This window comes from Rattus norvegicus, chromosome 1 (assembly GCF_036323735.1).
Source record: "Rattus norvegicus strain BN/NHsdMcwi chromosome 1, GRCr8, whole genome shotgun sequence".
NCBI lineage: Eukaryota > Metazoa > Chordata > Mammalia > Rodentia > Muridae > Rattus > Rattus norvegicus.
In genome coordinates, this window is record NC_086019.1 from 267,029,123 (window position 1) to 267,053,719 (window position 24,597).

The window sequence follows — 24,597 nt, forward strand, 5'->3', positions numbered from 1 at the left end:
TGCCACCACCCAGACTAGCCCTGTCACCTCAGTCATTAAGAAACTCAAGAGAATACCCACAGACATGTCCACAGATATGCACACAGATATACCCACAGACATGCCCACAGATATGCCCACAGACATGTCCACAGATATGCACACAGACATGTCCACAGATATGCACACAGACATGTCCACAGACATGTCCACAGATTTGCACACAGATATGCACACAGACATGTTCACAGACATGTCCACAGACATGTCCACAGATATGCACACAGACATGTCCACAGATATGCACACAGACATGTCCACAGATATGCACACAGACATGTCCACAGATATGCACACAGACATGTCCACAGACATGTCCACAGATTTGCACACAGATATGCACACAGACATGTCCACAGACATGTCCACAGATATGCACACAGATATGCACACAGACATGTCCACAGACATGTCCACAGATATATCCACAGACATGTCCACAGATATGCACACAGACATGTCCACAGATATGTCCACAGACATGTCCACAGATATGCACACAGACATGTCCACAGATATGCACACAGACATGCCCACAGACATGTCCACAGACATGTCCACAAATATGTCCACAGACATGTCCACAGATATGCACACAGACATGTCCACAGATATGTCCACAGACATGTCCACAGATATGCACACAGACATGTCCACAGATATGTCCACAGACATGTCCACAGATATGCACACAGACATGTCCACAGATATGCACACAGACATGCCCACAGACATGTCCACAGACATGTCCACAAATATGTCCACAGACATGTCCACAGATATGCACACAGACATGTCCACAGGTATGCACACAGACATGTCCACAGGTATGCACACAGACATGTCCACAGGTATGCACACAGACATGTCCACAGGTATGCACACAGACATGTCCACAGGTATGCACACAGACATGTCCACAGGTATGCACACAGACATGTCCACAGGTATGCACACAGACATGTCCACAGGTATGCACACAGACATGTCCACAGGTATGCACACAGACATGTCCACAGGTATGCACACAGACATGTCCACAGGTATGCACACAGACATGTCCACAGGTATGCACACAGACATGTCCACAGGTATGCACACAGACATGTCCACAGGTATGCACACAGACATGTCCACAGGTATGCACACAGACATGTCCACAGGTATGCACACAGGCAATCAGATGGAGGCAGCTCCAGTTCCCTTGTCTCAGATAATGCTATTTAGTTTGTGTTAAGTTGAGAAAGAACTAACCATCATGCCTTATCCGGTAGACTGGTGTTCTGAGAGGCTCAGTTGTTATGTCTTCTTTAACACACTGAATATAGACACATTCGTATGCAGAAGATATGCTTTATATACCTTCCTGTGCACTCTGAATAGATGTGGGTAGAGCTGAAAATGACTGAACTTAAGGCTTCTTTGTTATAAACTTCCAGAGGAGTTGCACATGTGGCTTCTCAGGTCTCTTTGGAAATAAGACTGTAACATCTATGCATTTTGGAAAATCGGGAATTTTCAGAAAGTATCATTGCAAAATAGACTAATTTTGCTTACACACTAAATTCCTAGCAGTTTCAGATAATGTTTCATTTAAAGCATGCTAAATTCTGATGCCTCAACTTATCAATGGTGATGATCTAAAAATCTGCGTGCTGTACTATCATGGCACCCCAGACATTACAGAGCAGACTCTGACACAGCTGGTGTCCTGAAGAGGCTTGGCGTGTCCTCTGTGAGTGATACGAGCTACCTCTCTCCCTCACAGGCCACCACTCATTTATATCCCTCACACTAGCTGTTACCACTTCCTGTACACCTTAATGAATGATGCACGTGATTGCAAACCGGAAGTACATAAGACCCAAGAGTGTTTGTTTCAGTAAATAATGTTTAATTTGGCATGATTATGAGAAAATGAAATTCTGAAATATGAGCCCTTGCTACCTCATTTAATTAGCGGAATACCTAGTCTTCTGGTGTATTGAATGAGGTCTCCGTCTGTGCACACATAAATACCTTTGATAGATACACAGTCACACACATACACAGCTGTCAACTATGAGGAGAAATAGAATTTGTACACTAATTATTTTCCTGTGTACCCTTGATTTATCAAGACAACATAGTTGTCATTACATCACTTATTAATCATTAAATAAGCTATTTAGTCCCCTGACTAGGAAACTAAGATAATTGTGAACATGCCTACGTTTTATCGGTTCTACAAATGTGCACAGCCTCCTCATGACCAGTTCAATCCAGAGAAAAATGTCCTTGCCGCAGACATTGCTTGCCTTCCTCCTGCTCCAGCCCGTGGCACTGACTCGGCTGGCTTCATCTCTGGAGTTTATTCCGTATGAACAAGCATGTGTTGAAGTATGTACCATTGCATTTCGTTTATAGCAGCTTTCACTTGCTGTGGTGCTGCAGTGCGCTCTGCTTGTGGAATTACCTTCTTGCCTCAGTAGCTTCTTCCCTTGCTGCTATTCTGTCACCAAACATCCAATTATCAGGGTATAAAATTGGTATTTCTTTTTTGATCTGTAACTATTATAAATAAAGCTGCCATTCATGTTTGCATAGTCATCTTTCCAGAGTAAGAAGTTTTTACCTCTCCTGACTAAAAACCTGTCAGTGTCTCTGGGTCACATGTTGAAAGTGTTTAAGGGTTTTCCAAGGTGCATTTGTATCCCTTGCAGCAGCTTATGACCCTGCGTTCTCCCCAGCACAGGTGTTGTGGGTAATCCTACTCTTCTGATGCAAAGAGGGGAGTTTGCCATTGCTCTTGGGTTTGAGGAGACCATTCCCACTTTCCAAAAGAGGCAGTCGTCAGGCATGTAGCAGTGCAAACCCACACAGTTTAAATTCTCCCTAGACACAATGTACATGAATATTAGCCGACATATATGATAAAACACAGGTAGTATCACATGTTCACCTCATAACAACGAACACCAAAGCATATAACTACGAAGATGGGATGTCGATTTGGCTCACAGTTTTGGAGAGTAGGAGTCTGTGGACTGGGCGGATGTCACTGAATTAGGTCTTTGGTGACAGCAGTGGACAGCAGCACATCTTTCTGTTAACAAGTGACCCTATCACAACAGAAACAGACAGAGAATGCATGGGCCCTGAATCTGTAGAAAACTCACAGGGCCGCATAGGAGCCTGTAAGAGGTTCCTGGTGGGCAAGCTTCACTTACAGAGTTTGCCCCTCTGTGACCTAAGGTCCCCTCTTTTCCCAACAGTATCATTTTGAGCACCAAGCGTGGACCTCTAAGGAACTCACAATGTAAGCTGTAGCAGTACAGTGAGAGACATCTTACATGTGCCTATTTGTGTAAAACCCAGCAATGTACAAAAAAAAGTCCATAAAATAAATAAATGAGTCTTTCTCTCTTCCAATGGGGCTCTCTTCAATGAAATAACTCCATTTATTAAGAAATAAAATATTAATATCATAGATTACTTTTTTTTAGATTAAAAATTAGCATGCGTAGAAATGGAGAAATGAATTGCTTTGCTCCGTTTCCACAGTTCCAGGCTCTTGGCCAGTCTTGTCTTATCATCAAAAGAATAAATTTTATTTGAATCTTGGAGTTCTTGATTCCTCATATTAAAGTATTGAAAATACTTTAACAGTATTGAAAAAACACGTCAGGTTTTGCTGAATGAAAGTTGCCACTTAACAATAGAAGACATTTGATTTTTTTAAATTTACTGTATTTTTTTTAATAGCACATTCAGGAGTACTTTCTTAATTCTTATTACAACAGTGATCTAATTTTTTTCTCACCAGGAAGCTCAACTCAAGTACAGAACCAGTTTTAATTAAGAATTAAAAAAAAGAAAAAAGAAAAGGAAGGGTAAGAAGGAACTTCATTAGGAATTCTGACTTTTTGCTACCACAACCAGGAAGTCCATAAGCAGTGAGTGATCAGTGAGATATGAGAGATGTTGACCACGTCAGGGGCTGCTTCTAACTGGGAAAGTAACCTCGACACATCCCAGTCCGACTCCGAGTATCTGGTTTCTTATATTCCAGACAGCATCCATTACCCAGGATGTACGGCTAAATTAACTTTAATGTTGCGCTCTTCACAAGACATTCCATAGCTAGCAATAACATTAACGTAATGCTGTTAAAATAAGAATTTCAATTATGAGGCAGATGAGACTGGGTAGAGCACGACAGCCTTAATGAGCAGCAGGAGTGGGTCCTCACTGTGATAAGGCGCACAGCTATAGTCAGAGAGGAAACAGAACACAGCCACAGGCCCTTCCTGTTTGTCTTGTCAGCCTCTGCTGATAACAGCTTTGGGTTCACATTCATTTCTGTGCACTCTCCCAGGCTGCTGCTAGGACGAGGGTCCCGTGTTCTTTCCTTTGCTGCAGGAACACCTTTGATCCCTGTGTGTGCTGCCCATACTTTCCTACTTCGCTCATCACCACTTTGTTAAGAAAGGGAATCACCAGGTTCACCCATCTTGAAGGGAAAACTGGGTCAGGAGCTTTGCTCTTTTTATGGGAATAGATAGAAATTGGCTGAAGAGCCAATAAGTGCTTATCCTGAGAGCTGATTTTAATAAGGCAAAAGTGTAGTAAATATGACCCAGCCATCCACCCTTATTTGTGCTTGCAACATGTCTGCTCTTGTTTTTATCTACAGATCATATACATATACATGTACATGTACCTGTACCTGTACATACACATACACATACATCCGAAATCCTAGGACCAAGAGTCCACAGGAGCAAAAGACTGCTCCAGAGAGCTGACTTAGTTTGTTGAGGTGGCTGTAACAGAGACCCCTTAGGTAGGTTGATTTGTAAACACAAAAATTATTTCTTGCCCGTTTTGGAACCTAGCAAAGATAGGAACAAGGCAATTTGGTGTCGAGTTAGGGCCCCTTTGCTTGATTCATAAACGATGTCTTCACCTGTGTCCTCCTCTTATGTGACCAGAAGAGCAACCCTGTGCCTCTTTTTTTGAAGTCGCCAGTCATCTTCTTGACGTCTTAATACTAATAAACTAGGCTATTGACAGTGGTGAGGTTTTGAAATAGGAAATTTCATGAAACGAAAACCTTCACAGCACAACCTAAATGTTCTGTTAGCTGTTGATAGGGAGTCGCTCCTGCGAGAACCCTGCTCAGTACTCCCCTCTCGAAGCCTGTAAGTTCTGTACAAGGTGGTGTTGGCAACTGTTTCCTGACATGAATTCATACACACATTCATACGCACACACACACATACATACTCAGAACACACAAAACAGACACACAAGCACACATACAGCACACACAGCAGCACACATGCACACACACATACTCACACCACACACATACACACATGCACACACACACATACTCAGGCCACACACACACAGACACATACACCAACACACATGCAGGCACACACATGCACACATACTTATACCACACACACATGCACACATACATACATACTCAGACCACACAAACACAGACACACACCTACAACACACACAGCAACACACATACAGGCACACACGCATACTCACACCACACACACATGCACACATACTCAGATCACACATGCACATATACATAGGTTCAACACACAAGACATATACATCACACACTCACACATATGTACACGCCCACACACCTAGGCAGAATCACTGTGAACCCTTCCTTTAGAATCCTGACGGTTTCAGATTGTTGTTGTTTTTTTTGTTTTTTTGGTTTTTTTTTTTTTTTTGGTTCTTTTTTTCGGAGCTGGGGACCGAACCCAGGGCCTTGCGCTTCCTAGGCAAGCGCTCTACCACTGAGCTAAATCCCCAGCCCCAGATTGTTTTAAGGAGGTAAGAATGCCAAGAAACCGCCCTGTTCATCTCATCTGTTACTCATTTGACTCATGTTCATGACCGGCCACACTCTATTTTTCACTGTTTGGTAAACTGTTAGGGATTTTAGCTTCCTCTTGTTTGCTTACAGTTTTTCTATTTCTCATTAAATAGGGATTTTTCTCATTCTCCTTTTGTAAAGGACTGGGACAGGTCTCTGCTCCTGGAAAACCTAAGGACTTCTTCAGTTTCATTCCACCCTATATATCACTATTTATTCAGCGTCTGTATAATTAATATGTACACTGTCCCTTAATTTCTTTATAAATACATTTCTCATAAAACGTGCTATCCATTTTGCTTGCTCTGGTGCATGACCAATTTCATAGTCTTTACTGCAACGTGCAATATAATACCCATAATGTTGGTGTTGTCTGCTCTTATATTTACTTAATCTGTCATGGGCGGGAGCACGGCTGGGGCCCGAGTGCGCCGATCGATTATGCAGCTTTATGTTGAGTTTCCACGGGCAGCAATTTCCTCTCCTCCCTTAGGAGCCTTAATTCTGGGAATGAGCATTCCATCCAGACTCAGAGTGCTCATTTATAAAGTGCAAACGCTTTCAGCTCATATAAAAGTATATATGAATAGCAGATCCATAGGATAGCCATGAAGCATAGAAGGCATTTTATTAGTCTGTGGCGGTTTTAATTATACCCACAATGAGATTGATTTTTAAATTACAAAAATTAAAGGAAAAGTTTCAGTGTGAGCTATAAAGCTCAGATATGAATTGACGTTCGGTGTTTGTTGTGTTTTCTGATACGCCAAAATATAACATGTTGTCAGAGTAACTTCATATAGCAGACCTCCACCCTTTTATCTATTTCTGTTTATCTTTTTGTGTCTTGTGTATGTTTCTCTCCCTCTTCCTCACACTCCCTGTGTCTCTGTGTATGTGTCAGTATGTGTGCGCACACATGAGTGCACACATATGTAAGTGCAGGCATGTGCTGTGTGACGTGTGGTGTTCCGATGGCAGGCCCAGGTTTCAGTCTCCACCTTCCATATTGTTTGTGCCAAGATGTTTAATTCTCACCACCATGTGTGCCAGGCCTGGGGATTTCTGAGGATTTGCCTGTCTCTGTCTCCCATCCTGGAGAAAGATACTAGAATTTAGGACACGTGCTATGACACCTGGTTCTATGTACATTCTGGGGACCCAAACTCAGGTTTTCAACACATTTCTGCCACAAGTACTTTGTCCAGAGAACCATCTCCCAACCCAGTTCTTCATATTTTTAAAGGTAAAACAGTGGATTTGAACCATCGAGTAGCCATCTCCCAGACTTCTTCAGGTAGACCTGTCTGTTTCATTAGTCATCCTCATAGTTCGTTATTGAGATGACTGAACAAAAACTAAACCATCAGATACACGTTGGGGCTGAGAGCATTTGCTGTTCTTCCAGACGACCCAAGCCAACTTTCTAACATCCAGGGTGCTCTTAAGCAGCAGCCGTAAGCAGAGCAGTGTCCCTCTGTGGACACATGCTCACATGTGACATTCACGGCCCGACACACACCAATGCACCAAAAAAAGCATATCTTGAAAAAAATGGCACCACTGTATTGTGCTGCGTTTTGTTACCCTCAGCCAGGTAATCAATATGACCTTCAGAGTTGTGTTTATATCTGTTCCTTCCGAATTCTTTTAGTTCTCATGACTTCTCTTGGTGGTGAACAATCAACTTACTGCTGGCTGTTGCATTTAGATCTTACTACTGAATACATCCCTCAGATAAACGTATTTTGGAAGTCAAAGCATAAAGAAAAGTGAAATCAAGGCCAAAACTGTGACTACATCATCTTTAGTGCATAGAGCATTGAACTCGAAGTCTGAGGCCCTGGCTCCAGGGCCAATCAGAGGCTGGGGCTCCAGTTCCGGTTCTAGTTCCACTTCTGGTTCTGGTACTAAAGTACCTTAATTTCAGTTATTGATTTTAATTAACAGATTATTAGTTAAATTTTTGTCATATCTAAGCAGTTATGTAATAGATGGTGTCATTTATGATAAATATCTTAAATTTAAGCACAGTTAAAAATCTAGATATAGATCAAATTTTATATAGAAACATAGTAAATAAAACTACAGGCATATCAATCTGTAAGGAAAAGATGAACTTGTTCTTTCCTGAAATTGTGTTGGCTTAAGAGCTGTGTGGAAACGAAGAGAACAACTGGATCTGTTCCAAGTCTTACGTAACAAAATTATAAATACTTGCAGAGCTTATAATTAAAGAGCTTTAAAAATAAACATTTAAAACAACTAAAATGTTGTTAATATAAATAGAAAGTTCACATAAGTACAAAAAAAAGCCTTTAAACACAAAAATAACTCAAATTCCCTCATAAAAACGAGTTAGGTTGAAATTGTTTGTCATTAAATTGTTTGAAGTCTAGATCTCACATAAGTCCCATGACATCACATGGCCAAAGAGACTTGGCAGTTGTCATAGTTAGGGTTTTACTGCTGTGAATGGACCATGACCAAGGCAACTCTTATAAGGACAACGTTGGGGCTGGCTTACAGGTTCAGAAGTTCAGCCCATTATCATTAAGGCAAGGCACATGACAGCATCCAGGCTGGCATGGTGCAGGGGTAGCTCAGAGTTCTGCATCTTCATCTAAAGGGTGCTGGGAGAAGACTGGCTTCCAGGCCGCGAGGGTAGGATCTTAAAACCCACACCCACTCTGACACACTTCCTCGGACAAGGCACACCCCCAAATACTGCCACTCCCTGAGCCAAGCATTCAAATCACCACAGCAGTTACGATTAAAGTCAAGTGTATAGGATTAAGAAGTCCACTGGTTGAGCCCAATGGAGCCACAAGTATTAACAATGAAAGAAGAGTCAGAGGAGAGGATAAAGTCATGGGAGACAGAAGATGGGATACAGAGGGTGAAGTCATGGGAGCAGGGGCAGAGCCATAGTAGCGTAGGGCGGAGCCATGGGAGTAGAGGGTGGAGCCATGGGAGCAGAGGGCAGAGTCATGGGAGCAGAGAGTGGGGCCATGGGAGCAGATGGCAGAGTCATGGGAACAGAGGGCGGAGTCATGGGAGAAGAGGGTGGAGCCATGGGAGCAGAGGGCGGAGCCATAGGAGCAGAGGGCAGAGTCATGGGAGCAGAGAGTGGGGCCATGGGAGCAGAGGGCAGATCATGGGAGCAGAGAGTGGGGCCATGGGAGCAGAGGGCGGAGTCATGGGAGCAGAGGGTGGAGTCATAGGAGACAGATGGCAGATTCATAAGACCAGAAGGCAGGGTGATGAGATAGATTACTTGCTGCTAAGAGGGGAGGACCATGAGGCTAGAAAGGATGAGGAAACCGACCTTCACCCAGGCCTCCGGGAGAAGCACAGCCCCCTGGCATTTTCATTTTGTCTGAATGGGATGCATGTTGAGTTTCTGATACCAGAACTGTGTTTTTTTGTTCCAACCTACTAAATTTTTGACAATTTGTTACCATAGCAATAGGAAATTGATAAAATCACCTAGTAATACAGTTATAAGAAAACATGTTCTGTGATGTTGTTGGAGACGCAGAGGCATGTTTTACCGTTTATATATGCAGTTGCTCTTAAGTTCCACAGGGTCAGCTCGGCCATTGTCCTAAATGCACAAGGCAGGCAAAGCAGCAGGACCAATCATAGATATTAAAGACTGAAAACAACACAAACATTTTGACATGTTTAAATATTGATGTGCATATGATAAAATGTAGGGGGGGGCAGACTGGGAGGAAGAAGGCGGAGAAACTGCAGTTGGGATGTAATATGTGAGAGAATAAACTAATAAAAATACGACAAAATGTTCTGTTTTGCAGCTATGAAAATAAATATTGACATGCTTTACTACAGAATGGTCTCAAATGATACACTTGGTGAGGTACCAAGTTGAGAAAAATTATGCATCGTATATTGTCTTTTGAATAAAGAGACAGAAATATTAACATATATGCACATTTACTCTTAAAAGATGAAAAAGAAAAGATGGTTTCCTGCTTGGCCTTTGTAGTTATTTGCAGGACTGAAAAGGAAACATGAGTGTCAGAGTCGGAAGGTGTGGCTCTAAGTGCGCTTTGTTTGTGGGTATTGGCCTGGGACTGTTCAAATGTATTAAAGCTATAAAGTTTCATAGATTTAAGAGAAACAAAACTGCAGGGAAAGGTTAAAATTTATATGTGAACTGACATAAATATGAAAGAATGAGCCCGTGGTTTTTGAACTCATAGAAAACAGATCTCACAATCGATTAAGATGTGTTTGTTCAGAATCCACTAGGACCTCAATTGTAGTAAGAAGTCAAATATAAACATATACAAGAGGCATATGTGAGCCTCCTCACTGTGCCAGAAGGCCTTTCAGGTTGGAGAGGGATTATTATGTTGGCCCACTGCGTTAGATGTCTTGGTCAACGGCAATGATGAAGGAAAACATTGTGGTATTGGGAGCATAGGGCAGGAGCTATTGTCAATTTCCTGGTAGAGATGCATGGTATTCGGGAAGGGGCCAGGACAACTTGTGGTCCCCAAGCCCATGTCCCCAGTGACCTTCTTCTGTGTGGCTCCACTGCAGTCTTCATTTTCCATTACCAGTTCATCAGAGAATTAATCCTCTGGTGGTGATGTTGATGATTGTGGTGGTGGTGGTGCTGATCAGTCTTCAGGACCTGTCTCTGAAAACCCTGTAACATACATCCAGAAATATGACTTATGTAGTCAAGCTAGATTTTTCTCTTAAGCAAACAAACAAAAACCTACAGTTTGTTCTATAACAAAATAATAATATAATTAAATATATAAATTTATACCTATAATCTAAAAATTGCTCAGCTTTTTTTATTGAATATTATTTATTTACATTTCAAATGTTATCCCCCTTTCCCGGTTTCCCATCTATAACCCCTTATCCCATCTCCCCTCCTCCTTCTGTGAGGGTGTTCCCTCACTCACTCACCCACCCACGTGTATCTCACTGCCCTAGTATTCCCCTACATTGTGGGGGAAGGATCTAGCATTGGCAGGTGCCCAACAAGGCCGTCCTCTGCCACATATGCAGCTGGAGCCCTGGGTCTGTCCATGTATAGTCTTTGGGTAGTGGTTTAGGCTCTGGGAGCTCTGGTTGGTTGGTATTGTTCTTCTTATGGGGTTGCAAACCCCTTCTGCTCCTTCAATCCTTTCTCTAGCTCCTCCTTCAATCCATTCTCAGTTCAATGGTCTTCTGCTAGCATTCTCCTCTGTATTTGTCACATTCTGGCTAAGCCTCTCAGGAGAGAGATATATCAGGCTCCTGTCAGCAACACTTCTTGGCATCAGCAGTATTATCTGGATTTGGTGACTGTATGTATATGTGCTGGATCCCCAGGTGGGGCAGGCTGTGAATGAAAGAAAGACCACTCTTTCCGTCTCTGCTCCACACTGTGTCTCCTTATCCCCTCCTATGAATATTTTTGTTCCCACTTCTAAGAAGGACTGAAGCATCCGTGCTTTGGTCATTGTTCTTCTTGAGCTTTATGTGGTCTGTGGATTGTAATACAAGCTTTTGGGCTAATATCCACTTATCAGGAGTGCATACCATGTGTGTTTTTTGTGATTGAGTTATGTCACTCAGGATGATATTTTCTAGTTCCATCCATTTGCCTATGAATTTCATGAAGTCATTGTTTTTGATAGCTGATTAGTACTCCATTGTATAGATGTACCACATTTTCTGTATCCATTCCTCTGTTGAAGGGCATCTGGGTTCTTCCCAGCTTCTGGCTATTATAAATAAGGCTGCTATGAACATAGTGGAGCATGTGTCCTTGTTATATGTTGTAGCATCTTTTGGGTGTATGCCCAGGATTGGTTGTACCAGCTTGAAATCCCAACAACAATGGAGGAGTGTTCTTCTTTTTCCACATCCTGCCAGCATCTGCTGTCACCTGCGTTTTTGATCTTAGCCAGTCTGACTGGTGTGAGGTGGACTCTCAGAGTTGTTTTGATTTGCATTTTCCTGATGACTGAGGATGTTGAACATTTCTTGGGTGCCTCTCACCCAATCAATATTCCTCAGTTGAGAATTCTTTGTTTAGTTCTGTATTCCATTTTTAATAGGGTGATTTGATTCTCTGTAGTCTAACTCCTTGAGTTCTTTGTATATATTATATATTAGCCCTCTATTGGATATAGGATTAGTAAAGATTTTTTTCTCAAACTTTTGGTTCCCGTTTTGTCCTGACAGTGTCCTTTGCCTTACAGAAACTTTAAAGTTTTCTGAGGTCCCATTTGTCGATTCTTGATCTTAGACCATAAGCCATTGATGTTCTGTTCAGGAAAATTTCCCCAGTGCCCATGTATTTGAGGCTCTTCCCCAGTTTTTCTTCTGTTAGTTTGAGTGTCTCTAGTTTTATGTGGAGGTTTTTAATCCACTTGGACTTAAACTTTGTACAGGGTGATAAGAATGGATCGGTTTGCATTCTTCTACATGCTGACCTCCAGTTGAAACAGCACCATTTGTTGAAAATGCTATCTTTTTTTCCACTGGATGGTTTTAGCTCCTTTGTCAAAGATCAAGTGACCATAGGTGTGTGGGTTCATTTCTGGGTCTTCAATTCTATTCATTGATCCACCTGCCTCTGTCTGTATCAATACCATACAGTTTTGTTTTGTTTTTTTAATCACTATTGCTCTGTAATACAGCTTCACATCAGGAATGGTGATTCCCATAGAAGTTCTTATATTGTTGAGGATAGTTTTCACTATCCTGTTTTTTGTTTTTTGGTTTTTTTTGTTATTCCAAATGAATTTGCAAATTGCTCTTTCTAACTCTATGAAAAATTGAGTTGGAATTTTGATGGGGATTGCATTGAAACTATAAATTGCTTTTGGTAAAATGGCCATTTTTACAATAGTAATCCAGCCATTCCATGAGTATGGGAGATCTTTCCATCTTCTGAGATCTTCAATTTCTTTCTTCAGAGACTTGAAGTTCTTGTCATACAGATCTTTCACTTGCTTGGTTAGAGTCACACCGAGGTATTTTATATTATTTGTGACTATTGTGAAGGGTGTCATTTCACTAATTTCTTTCTCAACCTGTTTATCCTTTGAGTAGAGGAAGGCTACTGATTTGATTGAGTTAATTTTATACCCAGTCACTTTGCTGAAGTTCTCTGGTGAAACTTTTGGGGGTCACTTAAGTATACTATCATATCATCTGCAAATAGTGATATTTTAACTTCTTCCTTTCCAATTTGTATCCCCTTGACCTCCTTTTGTTGTCTGATTGCTCTGGCTAGGACTCCAAGTACTATGTTAAATAAGTAGGGAGAGAGCGGGCAGCCTTGTCTAGTCCCTGATGTTAGTGGGATTGCTTCAAGTTTCTCTCCATTTAATTTGATGTTGGCTGCTAGTTTGCTGTATATGGCTTTTACAGCAATGGCTTAGGTATGGGCCTTGAATTCCTGATCTTTCCAAGATTTTTAATGAAGGGATGTTGAATTTTGTCAAATGCTTTCTCAGCATCTAATGAAATGATCATGTGGCTTTTTTCTTTGAGTTTGTTTATATAGTGGATTATGTTGATGGATTTTCATATATTAAACCATCCCTGCATCCCTGGGATGAAGCCTACTTGATTATCATGGATGATCATTTTGATGTGCTCTTGGATTTGGTTTGCGAGAATTTTATTGAGTATTCTTGCGTTGATATTCATAAGGGAAATTGGTCTGAAGTTCTCTTTCTTTGTTGGGTCTTTGTGTGGCCTAGTTATAAGCATAATTGTGGCTTCACAGAAGGGATTGAGTAGTGCTCCGTCTGTTTCTATTTTGTGGAATAGCTTGGACAGTGTTGGTATGAGGTCTTCTATGAAGGTCTGATAGAATTCTGCACTAAACCTCTGGTCCTAGGCTTTTTTTAGTTGGGAGAATTTAATAACTGCTACTATTTCTTTAGGAGTTATGGGACTTTTTAGATGGTTTATCTGATCCTGATTTAACTTTGGTACCTGATATCTTTCTAAAAAATTGTCCATTCCATCCAGATTTTTCAGTTTTGTTGAATATAGGCTTTTGTAGTAGGATCTGATGACTTTTTGAACTTCCTCAGATTCTTTTGTTATGTCTCCCTCTCATTTCTAATTTTGTTAATTTGAATACTGTCTCTGTGTCCTCTGATTGGTCTGGCTAAGGGTTTATCTATCGTGTTGATTTTCTCAAAGAACCAGCTCCTGGTTTCGTTGCTTCTCTGTATAGTCCTTTTCGTTTATCCTTGGTTGATTTCAGCCCTGAGTTTGATTATTTCCTGCCATCTACCCGGGTCTCTTGTGTGCATTTGCTTCTTTTTGTCATGGTCAGAGCACTGCTTCTGCCTAGTTCTTGAGGCTTCTGAGAATTTCAAAGTTGTGTGTCATACAAGAAGGCTTATTCGTTCTGAGGCAGCAGTGTGTGTGTGTGTGTGTGTGTGTGTGTGTGTGTGTGTAGTTGTAATCACTTGTGTTAGCATGTGCAGAGACAAGGTGTAGACATTCTGTGTCTTCTTCCACAGTCCTCTGTAGTTTTTTGACAGGGTATCTCACTGAAACTACACTCTTCGTTTTGGCTAGACCAAGCTCTTGGGAATCTACCTGTCAGCCCTACCCAACCCCTCAGGGTAGACCTCTACCACCATGCCTATCCTTTATATATCGCAGGGCAGCCAAGCTGCGTCCTCATGTTTATGCACTAGGCTCTTTGCCTCCTGAGGCATCTCTGCATCCACTTGAGGTGAATTTTCTTCAGGTGAGAGATGCAGATATAATTTCAGCTTTGAATATGCCTACCTAGTTATTGTGATAAGAAAAAGCCAATTAAGGATGAAAACCAGATTGAGCTGTTATACTTATTGTTATGGAGATCACTATAGACGGTGAACAATTCATGTTCATTTGCTGTCACCAAGGCAGCCGTGGTCCCATGCGGAAACCATCGTTAGCAGAGTCAAGTAGGTACACGCACCTACTCTTAAAGGAGCTTTTGAATACTGTACAGTCTGTGCATGTAACAGACTGCAAGGACCCAGACAATGCTGATTCTTTTCAATAAGTAGACAAGGAAATGATATATCTATGCAAACCAGTGTTGGTAATTAGTTTTCCTCTTCCATGCCCTTCTAACCTCTGAAATGTCTAGCCAGTGCCACTATTATTACCAAGCACAGAGCACTCTATGAAGTTAGTAACATTTAGTTAACGTGTCCGTGTGTAAGTGAATACTTACAGGTATGGTTTGTAAATTTTAACATGTCTGCTTGTCAAAGATGACATCTTAAACTTACAGCCAGAAAATAATTCCAATCAGACCTTCTAACATTAATTAATTACATTTCTATCTTAAGGGCATCAATAACATTAATTTATCTGTGACACATATGAATTATTACCAAGTCATGTGCAGCATGCAGCCTACATACAAAATATCTTACTATTAACTTACAAACTGATTTTATATATATATATATATATATATATATATATATATATATATATATATATATATGAGTTTTATTTTATTAATGAAATTAAGAGAGAATGATTCTGGCATTAAGTGTATTGCCAGTAATTTACATAAAATTACTATATATTTTAAATTTTTATGTGTATAAGTATTTGCCTGCATTTGTATGTGTTCTCCATGATGTGTGGGAGGGGGGCCTACACAGACAGGCTAGAAGGCCTGGGACAAATCTGCTGCTTTATCAAGGTGATACCGATAGCCCTGGTGAGTCAGCCAAGGATAAGGATTGGATGTGCCACTGTTGGAAAGCTGTCATCAAACCTACAGATAGAGACTGCCCTGTGATCCCTTGTGTTCACAACCTGTTATGAAACATGCTTTTGCAATACAACAAGTCTTTGCGTGACAACTCTTTTCCATTTCTGTAAACATTTATATTTAGCTCTTTTTATGTATATCTTACTAAGGAGAGTGTACGTAATGACTAATTCTGTCTTTATAAGAACTGTTTCATAATTTGAATAGGATCATTAACAATATCTATGCAATGTTACACTTTTAAAATGTTCTTTTCTGTCATCACAAGAGCACACTAATGCAGGATTTATCCTGTTCCTAAATCATAGATGAATAAAGTAAGATTTCACTCTCCATTCCAAAATCAGTGCTCGTTAAATTGTATTGTTTATGCAAATACGATCCAGGTTATTAGACTGGCTATGTTGTATCTTGAAAAAAAATGTTTTTTTAAATGCACTTCTGTCCCAATATACCTTTATTTTAAACTAGCCAGCTTGGCCTTGATAACATATTCCCGCCCTCTGCCCATGGGATATGAGTAACATGCCTATTCTAGTTGTGACAACCTAAAGCATCTCTTGAAGAAATTGTCTGATATATAAAACAATGAAGAAAAGACCACAGCCAGTTTTAAACAATCATATATCAAATTCTTTTTAATTTATTTTTTAATGTATGTGAGCAAACTGTCACTGTCCTCAGACACCAGAACAGGGCATCGGATCCCATTAATGCATGTGATTACACTGTCACTGTCTTCAGTCACCAGGAGAGGGCATCAGATCCATCACAGATGGTTGCCATCCGCCATGTGGTTGCTGGGAATTGAACTCAGGACCTCTGGAAGGACAGTCAGTGCCCTTAACCACTGAGCCATCTCTCCAGCCCCAGATATCAAAGTCTTAATTGGGGTCTGATTAATGTTATGCTGTTTTTTAAACAAAAGCGTGAAGGTTGTCTTAGATATAGTGATTCAATATTTAACTAAGATTCTCTGATCGTGAACACATTCTATAAACCTGGGTTTTTGCTTTGTTGTTTTCTTGCTTTATTTTGTTTGAGAGCGAGTCTCAGTCTGAAGGCTTCCTGTTAGTTCACTGTGGAGCTTCTCTGTATGGGGGCAGTTAGGCCTCAAAGTTGCAGTTAGTCTTCCTGCCTCTCTACCTCTTAAGTGCTGAAATTACAGAAGAGAACCACCAACCACTCCCAGATACATTTCACCAAATATAGAATACAAACATTACACAAATTACAGGAAAAGCATATGTACAAAGGGTTGTTCAATTAATACTCCTTACAATACCCTACTAAGGGCCCGTTGTGAGGTCCAATCTGAACCTCTTCCAGGACCTCTGGAATAAGACTCACAGAGGTGGTGATCGATGCAAGAGCAAGAGGAGTTCAATCATTCCAACATGTCGGCGTCGGACTATAACAGGGAGTTCTATACCTTGCAAACAATTGGGGCAGAGTTTGCACAATGGTAACCAGGCAGGGTACTAGGCACATTTTGGTGGAGTGAAACAACTTTCAGATCAACTCAGTGTGCTGTTCAGGACTTTCATTCGGGAGTCAGGTAACTTTGTGTGACAGTTTGGCTTGCAACTGTTCCAGGAACTAAACCAGCTGTTTTTTTTTTCTTCCTGGAAGGGAGGGGTCTTTGTGCTCAGAGGTTTGTGGTGAGAATTTTCCCACTGGTCCCAGATTGGTCCCAACTCTGGCTCTTTTACTGACATGGTTTGAATATGCTTGGCCCCTAGAGGAGCACTATGTGGAGGTGTAGCCTTGTTGGAGGAAGTGTGTCACTGTGGGTGTGGGCTTTAAGACCCCTACCTTAGCTGCCTGAAATGAGTTTTCTGCTAGCATCCATCAGATGAAGATGTAGAACTCTCAGCTCCTCCTGCACCATGCCTGCCTGGATGCTGCCATGTTCCCACCTTGATGATAATGGACTGAACCTCTGAACCTGTAAGCCAGCCCCAATTAAACGTTGTTCTTAAAGAGTTGCCTTGGTCATAGTGTCTGCTCACAGCAGTAAAACCCTAATAACACAGAAGTTGGTACCAGAGACTGGGGTATTTCTGTGATAGGCCTTACCATGCTTTTGTTTGGAAGAATGTGGATTTTGGGATTTTGGATTTGGAAAGCAGTGTTATGCCTTAACTGGGGCTTAGTGAGTTATCTTAGTAGGAATATGGAAGACTTTGTTGCAAAGTGTGATTTGAACTGTGCAAACCTGTCCCAAAAGGGTTGAGTGGAGAAGAATTTCAGTATGTGGCCTAGAGACTATTTTGTGATATTTGAGTGAAGAATGTGGCTACTTTTTGCCCTTATCTGAAGAGTCTGCCTGAGGCTAAGGTAAAGATATCTGTATTAATTGCATTGACAAAGGAAGCCTCAAAAAGGCCCAGCAGAGACTTTGTTCTCTGCTCAAGTCTCATGAAGCACGTTTTGAACAAGCATAGCAAGCTTAGAAAGGGAAAATGTAGAACATATGGTTTAGAAATTAAAGGAGCTGACATGGAGCTGAATCCTGTGTTCTAGGAGAGAGCACATTAAGGGAGTAGGACTTCGGGGCCAGATCCTACCCAGCTAAGTTTAGATCCAGGCATGGTGGTACACACCTTTAATCCCAGAAGAGAAAGCCAAACAGATCTCTGAGTTCAAGGCCAGCCTAGGACAGAGGAAGTCTAGGTGAAGAAAAGCATAAGGTGAGATGAATTAGTTGGTAAGGCACTTGGTCTGCAGCATGAGGATTTTAGTTCAAAGCACCCGGGACAAGCATGGGTTTGAACCTGTAACATTCAGCAGCACCAAGGACGAAGAGACAGGCAGATCCCTGGGCCCTGCTGGAGAACTCCAGGCTCAGTGAGAGCCTGTTTCCAAAAGGAGTGTGAGCAGGGACTGGGGAAGATACTGAACATCAACCTCTACTGTGCACACATGTAGAGCTACACAGTACACATATGAACATACACACTTTGACACACATACACAACTTTTAAATTATGCTCCTTACCAAAGGAAATGACTAAGCTCATAATAAATATATTTTTATTAAGGAATTTCATTGTATTGGCTTTTTTTCACGAGTAATGCTCAGTTTAGGAGAGAGAAGTTTGTCATCACCACCACCACCACCATCCGCGTTGGTAAGATGTCTCTCACCATCCTTTAGATGGCAGATCTCCCCTCTGTGCTGTGGCTGCGGAGATGCCTGGGAGTTAAGAAACTTCCTGCAGAGTCATGAGAACATGGACTGTGGCACCTGCTAACCAGCCAGATGATACACAAACCTCAGTTCCACCTCCAGGGATCCGATGCCCACTTCTGGCTTCTGAGAGTACACAAGCACATATACCAGACACACGCATGTGCACACACACACACACACACACACACACACTTGAATAGGCACAGATGCATATACACATATGCACAGAAACAAATTTTAAAAAATAAAAAGTAGAAGAAAAATTATTTTAGTTTTTCATCATTTTACTTGTATTTCATTTCAAATGAAAAAAATGGCATAACTATTTTTAAATACTCCTAAATAGCTTGTCTGGGTAGTTTTAAAATAATTTATAGTTTAATTATATCATTTAATAGGGCATATCTTTTCCTGTTAAGTAATTATCCTGGATTGAAAGAAAGATAAATATGTTAGGTTATTAATAGTATAATTAAGCCATTGAATTTTAAGCACCTTTCTTTTGAAAGGAATACATGTATTTAATACATGATCAGGACAGTTTTGTATTACCCATGACTAAGATAGGTACATGGATGGATGGACAGACGGACAGTGTGTGTGTGTGTGTGTGTGTACTTGTGGGGGGAATTATGTGTATATGTATGTTTGTACGTGTGTATGTGCGTGTATGTGTATGGGTATGTGTGTGTATTGTGTGAGTGTGTATGTGTGTGCACGTGTATGTGTATATGTGTGTGTATATGTGTATGTGTGTATATGTGTGTGTGAGTGTGTATGTTTGTGTATGTGTGCATGTGCATGTGTGTGTGTATGTTTGTATGTGTGTGTGTGTACACGTGTGTGCGCATATGCTCACGGCACATTATAAACACTGAAAGACAGTAGCAGTTAATACTTCTGTTCTCCTTGCCTGAAAGGTTATCCACCCATAAGTCCTGCCTGCAGAGCTAGAAAATGACCAGTATTTCAAGAGTGAATCAGACTAGGTTGAGTCTGTTGTATTTTTAACTACAGAAGGCTGGTCAATAGCCACACTCGATTTGCTGCCGTTTCTCCTGTGGAAAGCTCAGTCTGTTAGCTTTAGGACAGGCTCAGTCAATGGATTCTTTCTTTCTGAGAGAAATGATCCACGGGAGGTCCCCTGAGGAGGAAAGTCATGAGAAAACCCAGGCAGCCTTTCATGCTGTACAACACAACCTGGGAAGTAAGACCCTGACCTATTTGAGGGAGACTTTCAAAGCCCCTAGCTGTTAGAGCTCTTTTAAAAAAAATCAATTCACATTATCAAAAGAAAGCTGAAAATGATAGCAGAAGGCTTGTTTCGTTTAAAAAATACTTTTCTTCTGTTATAATAACACATTATTTGAAGTGCTTGAAATTGGCCTCAAATACTATTAAAGCACATATTAAAGATGACAGTAATTACCCTCTGCAGTTTGCCCGACGGTCGGCAACCCTTTCGGCATCTCGCAGTGAACAGTGTGTGGCTGGGGGTGGGGCGCGTTGACTGAGGTGAAAGAATTAAGGTTGGAGCACAGTCACAGGGCTGTGGCCTGACTGTGCTACCGGGGACTCATGTGCAACTGTGGTGAGGTCCAAACTCCATGTGGCCTTTGTGTGGCTGGCAAGTATGGCCGACAGCTAAATTCTCCATTTGGGCAAACACGGTCGAGGACCGATGTGCTTTTTAGTGCACCAGGATCTTTTCTTCGTCATCACTCTCGTCTACCTGCTCAAATGCACTGGAACGCTCTTAACGGATGGACAAACTGAAATGCTTTTGTTGTTGGTGGAGGCGGTGGTTTGGTTTTGCTTTGTGCATTTTTACAGGAGTGTTGTTAGGGAAAAAATCTCGGAGTCAAACAGTTTTGGATAAGAGTCATAGCTTTTCCTCTGAAGTGCCATTCGTCTTGGGGCAGTGAAGTGAGTTCTTTGAACTTTGATCCTTTAAACAAAAGCAGGTACCACTGTGACTGTTCTGGTGGTTAAGAGGCTCCAGTGCACCGAAATGCACAGAGTAACCTTGTTGCAGTAAATCTCCAACCTGAGTAAGCCCGTGCAAGGAAAGCCCAACTCAGTTAGTGTGAACACAAGCTGTGGCCTGGGTTGGGCGGACCCAGCACTGCACTACTCTGTTCCCAGCGAAGAGATCCGTGTAACGTGCCATTTCTCCAGGCCACGGGCCCATGACCAGTCTGAAGCCAAGAGCAAGCATCCAGTCGTTGGATGGTTTTTTTGCTGTCCCCACCTTCATCTTGTTTGAGCCTGGGTTGGTCCTCATTCTCTGCGATGCCTGCTTGCCATGGCGACTCTGTTTTCCTGACTCTGACCCTACCTCACCTCCAGTGCACTGCGCTTACAGACATGCGCTCACTCATGGGCTCTGGGATTGAAACTCAGGTCCTCTTACTTGCACTTACAAGCACTCTACCACGGAGCCATCCCAGTGCTGAGAAGTCTCTTGATCTGTCCCTGTGCTGACAGCCAGGCCGATCTCTCACGCCTCACGGCCTGGTGTGTACCCTTTTCTGTGGCGTCTTCACTCACGGTTTGCTGTCCTTCACCCACTTCTCTTGACTGGTGTCAGTCCTGGCTCGTGTGAGAATCCCTGATGGGGTTGGCTATTATCAATATGATCCCAGGGCCATAGCTAAAGATGCCAACCCTAGGTGGTATTTCGTCATTACAGTTTGGATGATAAATGGCTTGAATATCCTCATGAATGCCATAAGTGTTTCACTTTTTTGTCTTCCTAACCAAGAATTTGTGATTTCTTAGGAGTAAGGTGGTAAATACTCCATAATTGAATCATAGCTTGGCTGTAAAGGTGCTTCTTACTTATTGATCCCCACGGCATGATCTCTGTCCCGGTTTCTGTCTCCATGACTTTAGAAGCTATATAATCTCTTAGAGCCTTACATATATCTATATGTAACATGCAAATGCTAGCTGTGCTTCTGGGTGCTTGGAGACGTAGAATAATGTGAATCATCAACCACTGGTGAGTACTGGCCGAGTTTACTGCACTAATAGAACCAACCCGCAGGCACTGATAGGTGCATTCCAAAGAGATGCCTGTGTCCGCTCTTCGACTGTCAGACTTTTGAAATAATGAAAAACAAAAGAAGTCAGAAATTAGTAAAGTCCTGGGGCCAGCCAGAGAAGGAACTTGTCTCCTTGAGAAAGTTTTCTAGCTTGCAGGAAGATCTTACTGGAGATGGGAACTAAATCTAGTAGTAGGCAGGAGGCACCCTTGACTGGGCTCTTCAGCCATGCATGCCACACGCATTCACCCTAAACCTTACTCTCCATACTCGAGGACCTCAAAGACAGACTGGAGAGGTGATCCCTGACTCCCTGTGTCCGTTTCCCCAACATGGCCACATTAAATAAATCTGCTTCCTCTGCTCCTCACTATTAATTTGGCTCATTTAACTGACGACTTGAGGCTATATAGCTAAGCCTGGTTCGCTGGCACATGGACTGTGTCCCCACCCTCACCCCAAGCCTGGAACGTTTGGCTCTCAGTCCTATGTTCTTTAGAGAGTCTCTGAACGTTAACTAATGCTGTGCTCAGGATTTGTTCGTGTGTGGCCTGATGACACTTGGGAAGATGGACCCCTGAGAACCAGGCTTATCACAAAAGTGTTTTCGTCTGTCCTGTTCCTTTTTAAAGGAACTCTTCCATTCCTTTGCTCTTCCACTAATAATTTCTGTCTGAAAGAGGACGCGCGCTGTTTTGCTTTTATTTAGTTTTTTTTTTCCTGGTAGAAGCTCTGAACATTTTGCATCTTCCTCTTATCTGCTTCATCTGACAATGTCAGGTACCTAATTGCTGCTCCCAAAATGTACTCTAAAGGAGGATCCTTACATGTTATTATAGCTGATTTAATCTTATATTTCACAATTATTACATTTAACTTGGAATTAAGGGAATGATAACATTCTAACAAATGTATCTTCATTTATTGTACTCTTACAGTAGCAAGAAACAAACATTCTTTTCACAGAAGACCATCATCTTATATATTTTTGTCATAAGTTCTATAATATTAAATAAGTTATTTTGTCAGGTTTTATTACTAATGAAAATCTACTTTCAAAAATATGGGCAAATGAACAAGCAAGCATCAGTTAATGGCTGGCTGCCATTAGATTATGTGAAGACCACAAAGGAATTAACCACAGTCCACACATTGTCCACCATGGGGCAGGGTCAGTTTGCAGAATAATTAAAGAAAAGAAATAACCTGTTCAACAAGGGATGTTACGCTGACGTTTCATTCAAATTCTAAAGGTCATGTATGAGGCCACCACCTGATGCACTGGACCTGGGGACTGGACAGTCCCAATGGAATGCCAGCACTGCAGGTCCTTTGTCAACAGATGCTGGCACAGCAATGCCTCAGTAATGCACATCGGCAGTAATCTATATAGCTGAAATGTACACAAACGTGGGCAAGATAGGGAAACTGGCATTTAAAACTCAGTCCCCGAGGCTAGAGCGATATCTAAGAGGTTAACAGAACTTTCTCCTCTTGGGGAGGCCTGCGCTGAGTTCCCAACACCCCTGTGGCATCGGAAAGTGATCAAAGTTTAAAGTTCAGGAAATGTGGTGCCCTCTTCTGAACTCCGAGGGTACCAGACACATGTGGTACACAGACATTTGTTCAGACAAAACACTCATAGACATAAAAGTAAAATAAAATGTTTCAAAATGTATTTGAAGGTCCTAAGGAACTCTGGGGGTTGCCATTCTTATGGTAGGTGAAGATATCAGTTAAGTTTCCCAATGTATGTTTGGTTCGCATCTCATCTGTAACAGGTGTGTGTTAATGAAAGTCAGGCTGATGGAGGAACTAGTTACATTGGTTACATTGTCCGTGGATCCTGGCATCTTACTGCTGCTCAGTACATTGTAGCAATGGGATGCCCAGCTTGTGAAGATGGCTGAGAGAGAGTGGCCCCACTCTGGAGTTACTTGGTTCTTGATTCAAGCTCTAGATCTGTTATCTGGGATAGCTCATTTCATCTGCTTACAGACAGATAAGATGTATGTATGACTGTTAGGAATTTTTTTTATTTTTATGTGTAGCTTAATTAAGAAACACAGTAACTTTAATGTGTTTCTCCTATCTTAGAACTATCAAATCACTATCTCCTAACTCCATGATTGTATTATGTTAGAATAGCTGGTTTGTAAAATTACTGTTTCAGTTGCTGATGTGAATTTCATAAAGATAATCAAGTAAAATTTGGCTTAGGGTTAGTTAGGAAATAATTTTCAACAACTTCTGAAATGGTCATAAACATACTCTCACTGGTTTTTACTACATATTCTTGGTGTTGATTATAAAATTGATATATTATGAAAAATACTGAAGATCTCCTTTGTCCTGATACATCTAATATTTAGCCAATATTTAATTTTTGTGCAAAAATAAATACAAAATTTGTTTCATTACTATGCAAATTTTTCTTCTTTAATAAACAGTGAATGTATTCATATGCCAGAGAACTTTGCCTGCATATACATCTGTGCACAACATGTATGCAGTGCCCACAGAGGCCAGAAGATGGTGTCAGACCCACTAGGACTAGATTTTCAGACCCTTTGGGTGCTGGTATCTAAACTCCAGTCCTGGAATAGCAGCAAGTGCTTTACACCACTGG

The 24,597-nt window shown here is 41.5% G+C and overlaps 1 protein-coding gene across 4 annotated transcripts in view; it reads left to right on the forward strand.

Annotated features, from left to right (window-relative positions):
- Positions 1–24,597, forward strand: part of Atrnl1 (attractin like 1) — a 540,797-nt gene that overhangs the window by 353,072 nt on the left and 163,128 nt on the right. The gene's annotated exons all lie outside the window — the stretch shown is intronic.